Genomic DNA, 16,299 nt, shown 5'->3' on the forward strand with positions numbered 1-16,299 from the left:
CAATGCTATAAAAGCATAAAAGTGTAACTATGAGCACATCAAAATATCAAAATGAAGGCAAATGTGTAAGATTACTCATAATCCAATGATTTAAGGAAGATCAACTAAATATAGATATCAGGTATAAAACTCCATTAAGGGTAAACATGGTTATGAAAATTATAATAGCTTGTATATGTATCTTGGTATATATGTGTGCACCCATATATACTTGAATAAATATACAAAAAGAGATTGGTTAAAGAAAATAATCACCTTTCCATACTTAATATTTTGGAAAGTCACAATTTATAAAAAGTCACAATATTTACCTTGGTTCAAAAATATAACCTCAAAGTAATAAGAACATAAAGTCATGGGGCAAAAAGATCTTCCCATTTTCCTCATACTATGCCTTCAAGATTGGAAGAGATTCAAAAAAAATTTTGAAATAAAACATTAAGAAAGATATAACTAAAAAAAACTTAGTAATAAATGATAGAGGTCAGATCTGGCAGATAAGAATATACTAAAAAGAGTTAAGAAACTTTTCTAAAAAAAGTTTGAATAAAAGCTTGTAATGATAGAATATTGCACTTGTCTGACAATGAATGATTACATGCCAAAAATAGGTTGGCAAAAGGCAATAATAAAAATAAATGATGCTTCTGTCAAGGGCTAAAAAAAGAAAAAGAATATTGCATGAAAAGACAGGAAAACGTTACTAAAAATAATAGATTTCAGGAATAGATTGACGAAATCAAATAAAATCATAGCTAGCTAAAAAAAACACCTGCCATAAGTTCTCAACGACAAGGAAAAAATAGGTAATGTAATGGCAATGGAAATCTCAGGAAAAATAAAGGGATATGGATTCACTGACATGCATAGCTCAGCTGTCAAACATAAAAAATTTCCACGATATATGGATAGTAAAAAACATGATAGTTGGAAGCTGACACAAGAAACTAAGTTTTCAAATTTGCAAGCAAGATCATTGTCTCGACATCCATTTGATAATGCTTTGGCTTCAAGAAAATGTCCAAGTGATTGCAGAGAGTTGGAGTGCAAGGATCATTTACCGCAGGTGCAAGGGAAGAACTTAGTCCAGTCAGGTTATGAATATGACACTCTGAACTCACAAAATTCTTGTTAAAATGCTTGAAAGAAGGGAAACAGTCGATTCAAGAGAAAATTTATCAGGGGCCCATCTGTAATCCGTTCTGTGACCGACTCATCACTTTACTCATCTCTCTGTCAGCTCGCATTTGATCTCATTCAGACAATTATTGTTGTTGATGCAGCAGCTCTGGTCTCCTTGTGGGCAAGGAAGTATAATCAAAATATCTCTTTTGTGAAAACCTCTTGTGAGATTGATGGAGATGATGATTAGCCACAACCATTTAATGGAGTAGAAGACGCTGATGTTGATTGCTGGGCAGATTTCAATATGGTAGGAAGGTTAACGGCACGTGGTTGTGAAGAATGGATTTGTATTCCACTTTTATGGGTGGATGTTTTAGCTGGAATTCCACCATCAGTTTTACCTTTATCCTTTTCAAAATCTATAATGTGGGCTTTGGCAAAAGCTAAAAAAAGGAAAATAACATAAGAACAGATACCATGTTAGTTATAATTCTTTTCTGAATCTCCCATAACATATGCTTTTCCACCAAAACCAAGCATTCCAAAATACTTCTCCAGATATGCTATTTCCTCAGCAAAGCTACGATGAGGAAAAGATTGTGCTCCAGTAAAGATAAAAGTCCCTCTAGTATACTTCACAGCCTTTACAGAGAGAGACAAACTGCTTGCAGCACACAAGATTTTAGGGATTGAAAGTAGCAGCTTTGTGGTTCCACAAGTCTTCAGAACTATCTTGAATGGGTAGATAAACATGCTTGATTCTGAGAGAACATATGAATCAAGATACTCATTTGACAGCTCAGATACAATGGTGCACTCAGCCAGCTTCAAAATTTCATCTAGTTGAGGACGAGTGAGGGCTCTCAGACCCCTGCCCCCGGGATCAGCAAGGAATAGAGTTTGAGAAAAGTGGATCTCAAGTCTTTTTTCGAATCCTTCAAATCCAATTGCGGACATTGTAGGAGGAACACAATCTCCACAAGACGTGACCATTGTGAATTATATTAAAAACTGCTATTCTTACTATTGCCTTTGCAGGGAAGATAGGATTTGATGACACAGTTGTAACAGAAAACTTTCAAAGCATGGGGTATCCTTGTTATGTTCAATTCAATTATCTTGGATATGGCCAATGAATCAACTGAAACAAACAAATAAATAGGAAGACTTCATGATTTCACTAGAAAAACACATATCACGAAAGCTTAAGGATGCGACAAAGGGCAAACGATCAGCCATCGGCACTCACAATTCTCAGGACAAATCAAAAGCATAACAATATAGGGCCACAAAAAATAGAACAGAAAAATAAATTTCCAACATCACAAAACAAAATAAGCAACAAAAATGAATAATGCACAAGCGAGCTTAATGCCTCCGCCAAACAGATAAAACCAGCATCGAGTTGAGTAGTTCATGGGAAAAAGACAAAATCCTGTAAATTTTTTTAGGTTTAACGGGAATAAAAGTATTTTGATTGCACCATATATCTAATATAATTTAATTATTGGAACCTAAGATCAAAGTGCTGGAGGATTTCGGCATTTTGGATCGAAATCTAGCCAAACTCTTGACGGGCCATCCCGCCATATTGTGCTCCAGCCTCAAGAACGAACTTCTTCCCAAGATGGAGTTTCTGAAGAATGTATTTCAGTCTAAGGATGTGCTCATTAAATCCCTATTAAGGGCACCTAGACTTGTCAGTTTTAACTTGGAGAAGACACTAAAGCCCTCGTTTTCTTTCTGGAAAGGATGGGGTTTTTCTGGGACTGCGCTTGTAAGCTTCTTATAGATATATCTGGGTGCTCTCACATGCACGTCTCTAATGCCTGCACAAGTGGATCTCATTAACAAGATTGGCATTGACAAAGAGAGCAAAATGTATAAATATATTGTGAGTATAGTTGTTGTGAGTAGCGTGGAAACGTTACAGGCCAAAATGGAGAATCTCAAACTCTGTGGTCTCTTGCCTGAAGAAATTTGGCAGCTGCTGGGAGCTGCTCCTATGGTCCTTAGTTACTCTAAGGAAAGTATTCAGGAAAAAATGAACTTTATTGTTAATAACATGGAACTCCCTGCAAACTATGTAGTTAAGCACACTACCTTGCTGCATATCAGTCTGGAAAAGACTACGAGGCCCAGGTTTCTGGTTTGGCAGAAACTCAAATCCATCAATGCCCCTGAGCTTTCTCTTTTGACCGTATTGATGATGACAAAGACAAAGTTTGTTAGAAAAATTATAGAAGGGCATCCCGAGTCTAAAACATTGTGGGAAATTTATGAAAATGCCATCTCTAATGCCCCCAACCGCTCACAGAACTCAACGAAAAAGATAATTTTTGATGGAGAAGGCGAGAGTTGAGACTGAGAAACCGCAACAAATCGAGTACTTGTAAGTAGGCAGCCAAGCCCTTTCCATTTAGTTGCTCTTCAAGCAAGGCATGCCTTGTAATAATCAAATTTTTTAAGTGAGCCAATTGCTACCGGTGCAGCCATTAATTGTAATGTAATTGGTTAATATTCAATACACAGAAGTTTGTTACATCTGAAAAAAAAACAATTTTCTCCTACATTTAGTAAATAAATTCTTTACCTAAAAGCACGATTTATAGTCATAGAGTCATTTCTTAAGCAAAAAGTTTTAGAAGACAAACTATGAACGCTTTCTCTCACTTTGAGCAAGAATTTTTGCCCTCGTAAGTAAATGTTATAACCATAAACAAAGTAGTTTAGACAAAACAAGAGTAAAAAAAAATTGATATCTAGATAGGAAAACCCTTTGGCGGCAAGCATTCCAAAGGGGGTTAGGTGAAAAATAATAGAAAATAAGAAGTAACCTGCACAAATTAGAGAAAACAGAAGTTAATCGGGTTTGGCGGTAAACCAGCCAAACTCACAAAAAAATTCAATTCCTTCCATCTTAAGAAGATTAAAGAAGAAATTAGTGAAATCTTTCTCAAGAGTCTCCTTTGAGTCGTACCTTCATGCAAACACTCAAAACAAAGATTAAACTGCTCTGATACCATGTTAGAAATGGAAAAAGAAATCTATAAATAAGTAATACCAGGAAAGAATCTAAGTGAATAAATGCATGAAAAGATATTACCATAAAATAGGAGAGAGAAATCTTCAAGCTCCAACACCATGAGACAAGATATTTGGAAAGGGGAAAGCAAAGAAAACCCCTTGTGACATTATGAATGAGGCATGAAAAGCCTAAGAAGGAAGAGAGAGAGAGATAGAGAGCAATGCTCATACAATATTTGAGAAGAGGAAGAAACCTAATTGTTAAATGAGAGAAGAGGGTCATCTCTTAAATAGAGATGAGAGAGAGGAGTTAGAATGTAACTCCCATGTCTATGAATGCCACCATTCATAAGTGTGTGAGGCCAAGTGTGAGATTCCTCTTAAGGAGGAATAATCTAAAATTAGAAATTACAATATATATTTGTCCTCACATATTCCACTAGATGACAAAATAAGATGTAGTGGAAAAAGGACAAAAAAGAAATATATTAGGATACCTTGGCTTATATCCTAATGTATTACAACAATAAAGAAAGGAGTTCTAACCTTGGTTTATAAATACACCAAGGAAAGATTACAACTTCTAACATGAACACCAGTATCAACAACTAGGTCACCACTAGTTGGACTAGCCTAAAAACTCTCGTAGTGAATGTGGTTTAACAAGTGGAAACAATAGAAGGGAAACTCAAACAGAGAGCTGTAGACAAGAAAACTCAAAGACCACATTAAGCCCTAGCAGAGAAAAAATAATGCAAGTGGCTTATGGTCAACCAACCTCAAATGTCTTGGTTCTTATAACATATGATTCCTTACAAAAGGGCACTAAGAACTTGATTCATGGATTTTATTGGCAATTCGGTAAGAATTTTTGCCATATTGTCCTTTGCAATTTCCTTGTAGAACCACCATATTATTAATAATCAACAGAGGATTCATCACATTCCAGAACATTGTGAAAACCCAATTTTATTCTAAAACAAGTTATGTGTGTGGCTTAATGATAGTGTAGTAGCAAGGCATTTAAGCATGTCAGTCTATGCCCATTTGAATTGGGTTTTGGAACTCAACTCCTAAGGAGCATAAGATGTGCAATTTAGGTGAGATTGCTTAAATATTTCTAGTGGTTTGAGGAATTTGTGAGTTCGAAAATCTATTCAGCTCTCTTTTCGAAGAACCATTCAACCATTATCATAAATTGCTTATCTTTTGAATACAATTTGAAGTTTAGTTGATTGCTCATATTTATCTCAACCCTTTCTTTCAACGCACAGTTTTCAAGTCCTTTTGCTTATCCTTTATGCTCCTAAATGTACTTTATCTTTTGAAGGTGATTGAAAATTGCTTCCCAGATTCATAAAAACAAGCCTCGGTCATTAGCAAACCTAACTTCCTATCTTTTTCCAGTCTATTTCCATGTACCTACTAGTTGCAGCCAAACATATCAAATAAGTCTACTCTATGGTAAATAGATTGGTAGTCGGAAAAAACACTATGAAAGGAATTCAATTTCATATAAAAGCGTGATGAAAAATCTATTTAATTTTCATATCGAAGTGTGACAAAAAATCTATTAGATCATTTGAATCTTAGAAGAGGGCTAAATTTTTAATATTGTTGCTAAGGACTAATTCTAATTATCTAAGATATGAAACTAGTAGATGGACAACCTCCAAGAGTGGGAAAAAGGAACATGTATCTTTTGTAGCGGAGGAGTGGAAACCAAGTGGTACTTTATATTCATGATTAATTTGATAATAAATCTTTTTTTTGATGGAGGTCATCGACAAACAAGTTTTAGGTACCTGATATGGGCCCACGCATGCCTGAAACCTCTTCAGCTAAGAGCCAAGGACTAAGGAGCATCCACGCTGCCAAATTTTCCCAAGCCATGAACTCGGCCTCATCCCTTATGATGTCTTCGAGTCTTGAACTCAACAAGACTTGATCCCTAGTGGGCTCTTTATAAGCCATTCAACTTCACAAGTAGACCAAGGCCCTATTGACAATTTGATAATAATTTTGAAGGTAAGTAATTTGAAAGAGCGATTTGAAGATTGAAATCTTCACAAAACAAGAGTTGTGCAGACAGTTGGAATCCCTGCCTAAGGTGGGGTAGACTTTGAATGCATATGTGCATTAACTTGTTTGATCCTATTAAAATTAAGTTTCTTTTCATATTTCAGTACGAAATCAAATAAAAATCAAGAACTCTTCCATAAGGTTTGTGAGGCTTATGTAACTTGGAATCAATGCATTTCATTTATATATCAAGAATTCTCCCATAAGGTTTATAAGGCTTATGTAATTTGCAATCAGTGCATTTAATTTAAAAATCAAGAATTCTCCCATAAGGTTTATGAGGCTTATGTAACTTGCAATCAATGCATTTCATTGATATGTTGTGGAATTTAGCTTTATGATGTTTTCTATTTCTTTGATGGGTATCCATACTTCATTTACTGCTCTAATGTTGAGTGTACACATGGGAGAAGAAGACATTGATCATGGAGTTTGCATATATTAGTTCAAGTTTTGAATCTTGCAAGAAAATCCCTTTTGAACATAGTCATCTTGTCATCTTTCCATCTCTTTGAAATCTTATTGAACCATCTGCATGCCATATCTATGCTCTTTATCATTTATTTGTAGATCTTTTTCAATGACTATTTCTAAACACTTCAATAATATACTACAAATGTAGATGAAAATATCATATTTTGCACTTTCATTAAACAAAAAATTCAATTAATCCTATAAGTAATTGTTAACAAATATAATAAAGTTCAATCACAGTGCAAGCTAAAACTGAGCACAAGTTTCCCCCTAGTGACAATATGGGTAATATTAATAATCCATCCCTCAAAACAATATGTAGTGAAATTGTCTAAAAACCTAAATAACAATGGTTGTGAAAATGTTAAACATTACTCAGTCCCAAAAACAAAACAAAATTATAGGCATGCGAATGGAGTTGGGTTGTAAAAATGTTTAATATTCCATAATCAATAAATATCACATCCCACAATCTGCAACCTGGAATTTAACTTATCAGGAGAAAGAATGAAATCACTTATTGAATGTTTCTAAAACAACATTACACCAACCACAAAAGTTAATATAAAAAAGTTCAATTTCACTCTTACAAATGTGTCCAAGTTTGACTACTACTAATACATGATATGGTTTCGATGAAGAGTTTGGTCATAATATCTGCCTTCTATGCATCTAGCCCATCCACTCAGTTTGTTGCTCTTACTCACTCAATAGTATAGATGGTCTCCCAAAATGATCAAAAGGAAATGTTGTATCTCAAAACATAAATACTCGACTGCGATGTATTTAAACCCTATGAAATGAAGAAAATATCTTGCTAAGAATGGTAATGAAGTTGAAAATAAAACAAAACATACCTTAGCACGTATATCAAAGAGATGTATTAAGGAATGAGATTTATAAAAGCTCTAAACAATCATGTAATGTCTACCCCTAGTTGACTTTTTAGATTATATTACTGAATTCTTTTAGACTAGTTTTATGATTATGTTTTATGATTAGTGGTACTTGGTTATTGGGTTTGATTAGATGTATTTCATATTCAGTTGATATATGTGTTGAGTTATTTAGTTATTTCATGTGTTTATGATTATTTCGATAATGATACATGTATGTTCATATAGTGATTTCAGTTATTTCATGATGTTAGTTAGATGATTTATTTATATGTAGTTTCTATGGCTGTTTACCCCATACTTGCATGTGTATGGTGTACTTGTATGTTTTACTTTATATATGACATTTCTAATGTGGTTGAGGGAGGGAGTCATAGTCAACTGTCAGTTGGGAATTTTTTTTTTTTAAATAATAATAATAAATTAATTAAATTTCAGGAGGGAGGCGAGCCACCACCCCCACCTCCCCACCCTATTTCTTCCCCCACTGCGGCGTGTACTAGACCCTTTGTTGGCAAGTCAACATGCCTTTAAAAATATTTATATTTTTTTTAATTATTAAATTTTATTAAATTTTTAAAAAAAATTAATAAAAAAAATTTAATTGGTAAGAGGTCGAAGCCAAGATTCATTATTATGTGGTGTGATTAATTATTATTAATTAAGCTTGTGTAGAGTCAAACCCAAGACCTCTCAGATAATAGGCTCACAATTTATCATTCTGTTGTAGGCTCTTGCCTAATAATTTAATAAATGTTATTAAATATAGTTTTGTTAATTATTTTAATTAATATTAAATGTTATTTAATAAGTTTAAAATAATAATTATTATATTATTAATTGATAATTGTGGTTATTAATAATTTGTATTGTTTTATTAATAATTTGATAATTATTATTTTAAATTAATTTTATTATTATTTAAATCATTTTATAATATTTAATAAAGGCATTAGTTTTAGAAGTTAGTGGTAATTATGTTTTTTGAGTTAAAAAGAAAACTGGGTTCAGTTATAAGGGAAAATTTGTAAACTTTATTAGGTCAAAAACTTATAACAAAACTTAAACTTGAACCCTACCATTAAATCAAAATTGTATATTTTCAAACCAAACAAAAACTATGAAATTACACTCCTAGTTGTATGATTTCCTTTTTGTTGGGTTTGGGGTTGACTTAGAGTTTTGACCAGTTTTAGATGTTTATCAGAGGCCAAAAGTTACTGTTTTAATGATGTCATGTGATGTTATGATTATATTTTGGTCATGATCTTTTATACTCGACCATGGTCATGTGTCTTGTGTTCTCTATGATGAGATTGGATCTATCATTTGTTAATGTTTTCTAGTTTCCTATATAGAACTGAGGTGAATGGTGTGTTTTCCTAATGTAATCTTTGAGTTTTGATCAGTTGTCTTTTGGACGCTTTCTAGTTGTTTGTATAGGACTAAGGTGATTATTGTGATTTGTCTTGTGGTACTTTCCAATTGCTTGTAAAGAACTGAGGTGGGTGTTATGATTGGTCTTTAGGTGTTTTCCAATTGCTTGTAAAGGACTGAGCTAAATATTGTGTTTTATCTATAGGTTATTTCTAGTTGCTTATAAAGGACTAAGGTGAAAACTGTGATTCTATGATTTGTACTTTTATGAGCCTAGGGTAGGTAATATGTGTGTATGTTGGGAAGTGGCACTACAATATTTAAGGTCAAATTGCGATGACAATTTGTGACAACGGTATAGTTTGTGGTCATTTTCATTAAAAAAATTGCAATTGTCCCTGATGTTGTTGCAATACCGATGTCAGTGTTGTAATTACAACATCGTCACGAGCATAAAATCAAAAAAGAAATACGACAATCATTTTCCATTTGTTTTGATTTTGGAGAGAGTTGTGAACATTTTTGTGGCCCTTGTGATCGGTGCATTTGGTTTTTGTGCCCTCGTGATATTTGCATTTTAGTCTCATGCCCTTGCTCTATGATTTCATTGTTGTGGCATGCCCTTACTCTGCAATTTCATTATCGTGTCATACCCTTGCTCTATGATTTCATTATTGTGTCATGCCCTTGTTTTGTGATTTCATTGGTGTATTGTGCCCTTGTGATCTACTGCCCTTGCTCTGCGATTTTCTTCAAGGGTTGTAAAAAAAAAATTTATTTTCCTTGTAAACATGTATGTCTTTATATTTCCTTCTAAACATGTATCTCTTTATATTTTTAGAGAGATCTTTTTCAAGGTTCTTATTACATATATGATCCATCTACATACATATTCTAGAATCCAAATAATAAAACAATAAAACTCACTCAACCTGTTCTAAGTGACTTACCTCAAGATCTTGCACAAAAATAATGTAGACCAAAAAAAATGGGCCCAATTCACAATTTTTTTTACAAAAACATATCATAGTAAATATTTTTACAAAGAAACAAGCCATAACCAATTAAATAGGTCTAGTTGTTGATTAGCTAGGTTGATATATATGTATATTTAACTAGGTTATGGCTTCTACAAGGGAATGAGCCTTGTGATTATGCATATGTGCTTGGTGTGCCCTTGTGATCTTTGTGTTTTTTTGTTGTACACTTTCTCTATGATTTTGGTGCCTTTCCCTAGCTCTGTGATTTTATTGCCATGCCATGCCCTTGCTCTGTGATTTTATTGTCGTGTTATGCCCTTTCTCTATGATTTCATTTCCATGCCCTAGCTCTGCAATTTTCTTTAAGGGTATGTAAATGTTGGTTTTTTTTTTCCTTTCAAATAGGTATCTCTTTATATCTCATTTTAAAAATGTATATTTAGAGATGTTTTTTTAGGTTCTTATAACATCTTAGCTACACAACAAAAAAATTGATCCAACTACATACATATTCTAGAATCCAAATAATAATAAAATAAAGTACACTCCACCCGTTCTAAGTGACTTACCTCAAGATCCTCCAAAAAAATAATGCAAACTAGGAAAAATGGGGAAAGTTTGCAAGAATTTTTACAAAAACATATCATAGAAGATATTTTTAGAAAGAAACTAGCCACAACTAGTCAAATGGATCTAGTTGCTGATTAGTTGGGTTGATTACAAATTCCTATAGAACTATCATCATATTAGGTACAATAAAATGAACAGTCAACCATTCCCAACTAGCAAGATCAAATACAATTTTCCAAGGTGATAAAATTGCATATGCAAGGAATTGAGGAATAGCTTCAGTGAAGAGTTGAGTGTAAAGATTTGAAGAAGCAAGTTCTACTTCTGCTTAAATGCCATAATCACGAGATTCATTCCCTTGCAGAAGCCTCTGCCATAATGACATTACCTCTAAACCATGAAAATGGTGTTAAAGTGGTTCCCAACCTTGAAACACTCTTATAAGAATTTGATACTTGGGATCATCGTAGGGAGACTGTGCCAATACTTGAAACACTCTTATAAGCATTTGATATTTGGACTATAAATTATCAAAGACACTTGCAAGTGATTCCAATGTCATAGTACCTATTGGTGTTTTTCAACTATTAAGCAAAAAAATACTTAATATCAAGATAATAAAGATTGGCTACTTCCTATAACAAGTTACTTGTTCTTCACATTTGGACCCAACTTCAACAAAATCAAGAGAGATTTTCTACTCTTTAGGCTCTGCAAAACCAAGGTGGGTGCACCTGAGGGATGAAAGATTTTCAAACTAATATTACATACATATTTTATTCATTTCATGAAATTTCACAACAATACACATCCCTTATAGTAGATTTCATCATAGTTCTTCTTAGATTTACAAATAATTCTAGGGAATAGCGACTAACTAAAACACAAGAATTAAATGCAAACAAGTGCTAACCAACGTTGGCATTCTTCAACAGTAAAGAAAAATTTATTTCAAATTTATGCTTGATGCTTGTTCATGATCTTTCCATCTATAGCCTGAATCACTAGATTAGTGTCTCATCCATCGACATTCAGAGTCCATTCAATTTCTAAATCTGATTGACTGCATTACAATCAATACTATCAACAATTCTCACTAAAAATCATTCTTACAGACATCCTTCCTATTACCATGGAAACCCTATCAATCTCACTGAAGCATTTACTTAATTCATTGAATTAAAAGCAATAGTGAATTGGCATACAACTTGATTTAACTACATTCAATTGAACAAGCTTTGTGCATACAACTTCAAAATAACCAAGTAATAAAAATGGAGACCAGATTCAACAAGAACAAATATGGGGATAGTTCATCTTTGTATTAATTTCCTTTGAAAATTGTATACAATTGAAACAAAACTCGGAATGACTCAAGATAAGACCTCAAGATCCTGCAAGATTAATGTATTCTTAGATATTTGCAGAGAAAGACATCATAAAATTTACACAAAGAAACTAGACCAAACAAACATAGTAAAAACTAAAATTATGCAATAACTTAGACCATTTCTCTATCCCTAGAATCTCAATTATATAGGGTGAGATGCAACAAGCTTCAGGCATAGAGAACAATAGATGTCCTTAAAAACTAAAATTATGCAATAACTCAGACCCTTTCTCTAGCCGTGGAATCTCACTTATATAGGGTGAGATGCAACAAGCTTCAGGCATAAAGAACTGATAGATGTCATTTACACAAAAGATATTTACATTTGTTACTATCATAAAAGTCAAAATTTTGTGCAACAAAAAAACTTTACATCATAATATTCCTTTTGGTGGGCTTATTTTTTGTTACACTTTCAAATGCTACAAATTCCATGATTGCTTTTTTACTATTCTGAATCCTCGAAACATGTAGCCATCAAGTTTATCGATGATGTGTCTGGCTCTAATCTTTGTAAGTTCACTTTAACTCAAGGATCTCCACTTATATCATCATGTACTATTAAAATAATTGTTATGTTTTATTTACTTATGCCACATCATCAGTTGGGGCCATTGTACTTTCCACTTGGGTTGGTTGTTCTTCTTTGTCTTCTTCTACATGCACTAATGTGTCATCTGTTTGGTCGTCATCCTATTCCACATCATCTTTTACTATTTTCATTTATTTTGAATGGACAAAATCATCCATCCATTTGTTGAAGACTATATCGTCACATTAATCAAAGCTGAAGATTTCTCATTGCTTTTTAACCAGCCAATCCCTTAATTCATTTATTTCAAAAAATTTGAGGGAATTGTAAAATAGTTGCACTTTAACAAATTCTTCATTTGTCCTTGCCCATAACACATGTCCTTCTTCATTACTGACTTCATTTATTCTTTTGCACAATAAATCATTTAATTCTTTTCCCCACTATTTTTTCTCTTTTATTATGTCAATCTTTTTGAGTGCCTGGGGAAAAAGATCAAATTTCTCACCTAAATATTTTGAGAAACAAATTATTGTTCTTTTTTGCACTACCACCCTCTTATTTTCAAAATCAAATAGTTTACTAGTTAGATTGAAAGTTTTTTCTATCTATTCACATGATAAGCTAATAACTAAAATGCATAAAAGGGTGATATCCTTATCTCTTCCATCCCATTTACTTATTATAGGTTTCCAAACCTCCTCAACATCTTTGATTTCTCTCCACATATCCAATATGTCCACTAATTGCTCATAGAATGTTGGCCAATCAATCTTATCTACCAAATATAAGATTTCTTTTAAAGTTTTTCTCTATACTGATAAGTTGATTCATCTTGCAAGGCCCTCAGCTTATTCTTTTCTTCCTCCAACTCCTCAGAAGTATAAAATTCTAGCCTTTGTGGAGTATCAGGGATCTCAATGAAGGGAGCAAATCTAGAAGATTCTACTGATGGGCAAGGATAAGTGATTTGTGGTATAGTGGATTGTCTTGTCACTTTATTCTCTAATTCAATCCTTCTTTGAACTTCTTTGTTGTATGTAGCCAAAAGTTTCTCATATCTATCTTGCAATTCTAACTTTTCTTTTTGGTCTCTTTCAGCAATGGCTAAAGTCAAGTGCGCTATTCCAATACCTAGATGTGCAGCTTCTACACTAGTGGTTTCTTCAACTCTTTTCTCAATTAGGTTGCCTATCAACCTGGTATCATCATGTGGGGAAGAGCCAGTCCTAGATCCTTTCCTTACCAACCAAATGACTAATCAAGCCTGGTCCTCACTAAATTTGGCACCTTTTATTTCCTTCTTCCCCTAATCCTCTATACTTAGTTTATCTGAAACAAAATTAAAAACTAAAGCATCTACTATATCCCAATTGGATAGCAACAAAACATCAGATGCCTTTACCATTTGTCTCCCCTCTTCAGGGCTCATGCTTTGGAATTCTCACGTCATTTCTTCTTTTACCTAATTTTTCACATCTACATCCTCCATTCCTGGATGTTCTCCTTTCAACATATTACACCTTTCCTCAAACTTTCCCATGTTTACTCTCTAGGAAAATTAGTAGAAGCCTCTAGTTTTAACAAAATTTTCATCAGATATAAACTCATGACTAGCTTGTTCAATCATAGGATCTAGCTCCTTTCCTCTGTATTCTGCCACTATTAACTCTAAGCTTGGCATTGGAGGTTCCTTTGGATTTCCCTCTTCTAATTCAGCCTGCATAATGAATATTCCCCCTTGGAATCCCAACTGCTCCATCTACTCTCTGGTGAACTATTCATCTCCAATTTATAATGGGGATTGTGTAGGTGAATATTCCTCAACTCGAGGTGTCTATTCCCTTATTATTTTCTACCTTTTAGGCAAGGGTTTATTAAGTCTTTCTAGGACAACACTGGTCGATCCTACTATCTATTTTCCTTTATCCACAATACCCCTTTTATTCTAAATTATATTATAGCCAAGTCCCTTCTAGACAACCAACTACCCTATTCCTATTGTAGGAGTAAATGCCAATCTCCTTATAACCTCTCTGGCTTTTTCTAGAAAAGAATTGATAAAAAAAAAATTCTTTTCATTCATGGCCTCCATGATTTCAGGAAAAGTAATCATGAGTTTATTTATTTTTTCTACCTCTATTCTTGCATCATCTAGAGTCTTGTAATCTTTATCAAAACAATGAATAAATTTTAGAACTCTAGAAAAAACTCTCCATTTTTCTTTCTTGATATCTTGCACTTACAAAGAGAACTCATTCCTTGTTATATCCTCAGGAAAATAAGGTTCATGTTTTTTGGAACTAACTTTAGCCCTTAATCTAAAAATATCAATAAATCCCTTACAATCACAAAAGCGGGGATGAGATACAATCATCTTGTACTAATCCAAGAATTTATACAAAAACAAACATCCACCTTTTTTAATTATGAAATGGTGGGCTATAGTACAAGTGGGGAAAAATGAGCCTTTGTTTCTTCTAACCAAATATGTTTCCTTCAATCTTCCTAGCTGCCACAATATCTTAGCTATCCCTACTTTCAAAGGCACCTAGTAGAGTAGTACATGGGGAGTCCCTTAGAAACCATAAACTCTAAAAATTGTTCAAACAGGGTATGGTATGATATCAGCCCAATTATGTGACACTTTTAAATCAAATGGATTATCCATTGGTTTGATAAAATTCATGACTGCCCTGGGGATTCTAGAATTGTCCCTTAATAAGAGGCTTCTCAATTTAGAGGCAAAATATCGATCAAACCTAACAGAACTGGCCTTTTCTGCATCCCCAATCATAGTTGCACCCATAAGTGGACTAGTATAGCCTCTCCTTCATGTTTTCTATTCAAAGTCATCTCCTTCCCAAAACCCCTTTAAACAAGAACATATGCATCAACAACGAGTAATGGCCAAAGGTCTTTTCTACTTTGCTCTTAGAAATTCCAACTAGCCCTATATGGATTTCTTATGCTATATAGGATACAAAATCAAAAATAATATCCACACCAGAAGAAGAAATCTGAGCCATCATATACATAAATTTGACTAGCATAAAACTTTGCTTATCCTCACCAAAAACTCTACATAAAGTCATATATTTTTCTAGGGCTCTAGAGGTGAAAATTCCTTCTTAAAAAGCTCTTTTGTAGATGTTGTGACCAATGGAAGATTCCCAATTGAGGCCAAATATGCCCTTAGTGCATCTTTCTTGACCTTATCCTTCTTTGATAAGTATGTTGGCATTAAGTTAGTATTGCCATTAGTGACAACACTTATCCATATCAGTATATCTACCAAGGTCAGCACTTAGTTTCCTACACTCACCGAGCATTCCGGTGTTAACCAAGCTTCGAAGAGTTCAGCAGTTTACACTGAGCAGAATAGTGGGTACCAAGTGAATTCAGGCAATGTGTAGACCAACAGTGTCTACTAAGCTTCATAGTGTCTATTGAGTAGTAAGTTTGTGCCATGGAAATTCAGTGTAAATCGAGCATTGGAAGAAGTAGTGTTTATCGAGTGAAGCAAGGTAAACTCAATATGCAGTATCTACTGAGTGACATTACATCTACCAAGTCACCAGTGATCACCAAGTTCAGAACTACTTCAGGTGATTAGTATGGACCGAGCCTTCACTTTTACCAAGTGCATGACGATGTCGTGTAATGCAGTAGACGTCAAGTATCAGAAGGTCATCGAGTCAATTCAGTGAACCCAAGTTATTTACTATTGGGTCGACTTTGTAACATGTTGTTCACTTGTATTTTGGTTGACTTTACAATTTTGTAAATTTGAAAGGTATATATGTAAGGTGTATTGTATTGAAGTGTCCACTAGTAGATTTCAAG

General features: G+C 33.7%; 2 pseudogenes; one reads left to right on the forward strand and one right to left on the reverse strand.

The window, feature by feature from the left end:
- Positions 1-1,605: 1,605 nt before the first annotated feature.
- On the reverse strand, positions 1,606-2,144 carry LOC149566020 (S-adenosylmethionine decarboxylase proenzyme pseudogene; annotated as a pseudogene).
- Positions 2,145-2,629: 485 nt separating this feature from the next.
- Positions 2,630-3,487, forward strand: LOC149566021 (transcription termination factor MTERF15, mitochondrial-like; annotated as a pseudogene).
- Positions 3,488-16,299: the final 12,812 nt, after the last annotated feature.

The sequence above is a fragment of the Cupressus sempervirens genome, chromosome 3, assembly GCF_028749045.1.
Source record: "Cupressus sempervirens isolate cs-2001-9-10 chromosome 3, ASM2874904v1, whole genome shotgun sequence".
NCBI lineage: Eukaryota > Viridiplantae > Streptophyta > Pinopsida > Cupressales > Cupressaceae > Cupressus > Cupressus sempervirens.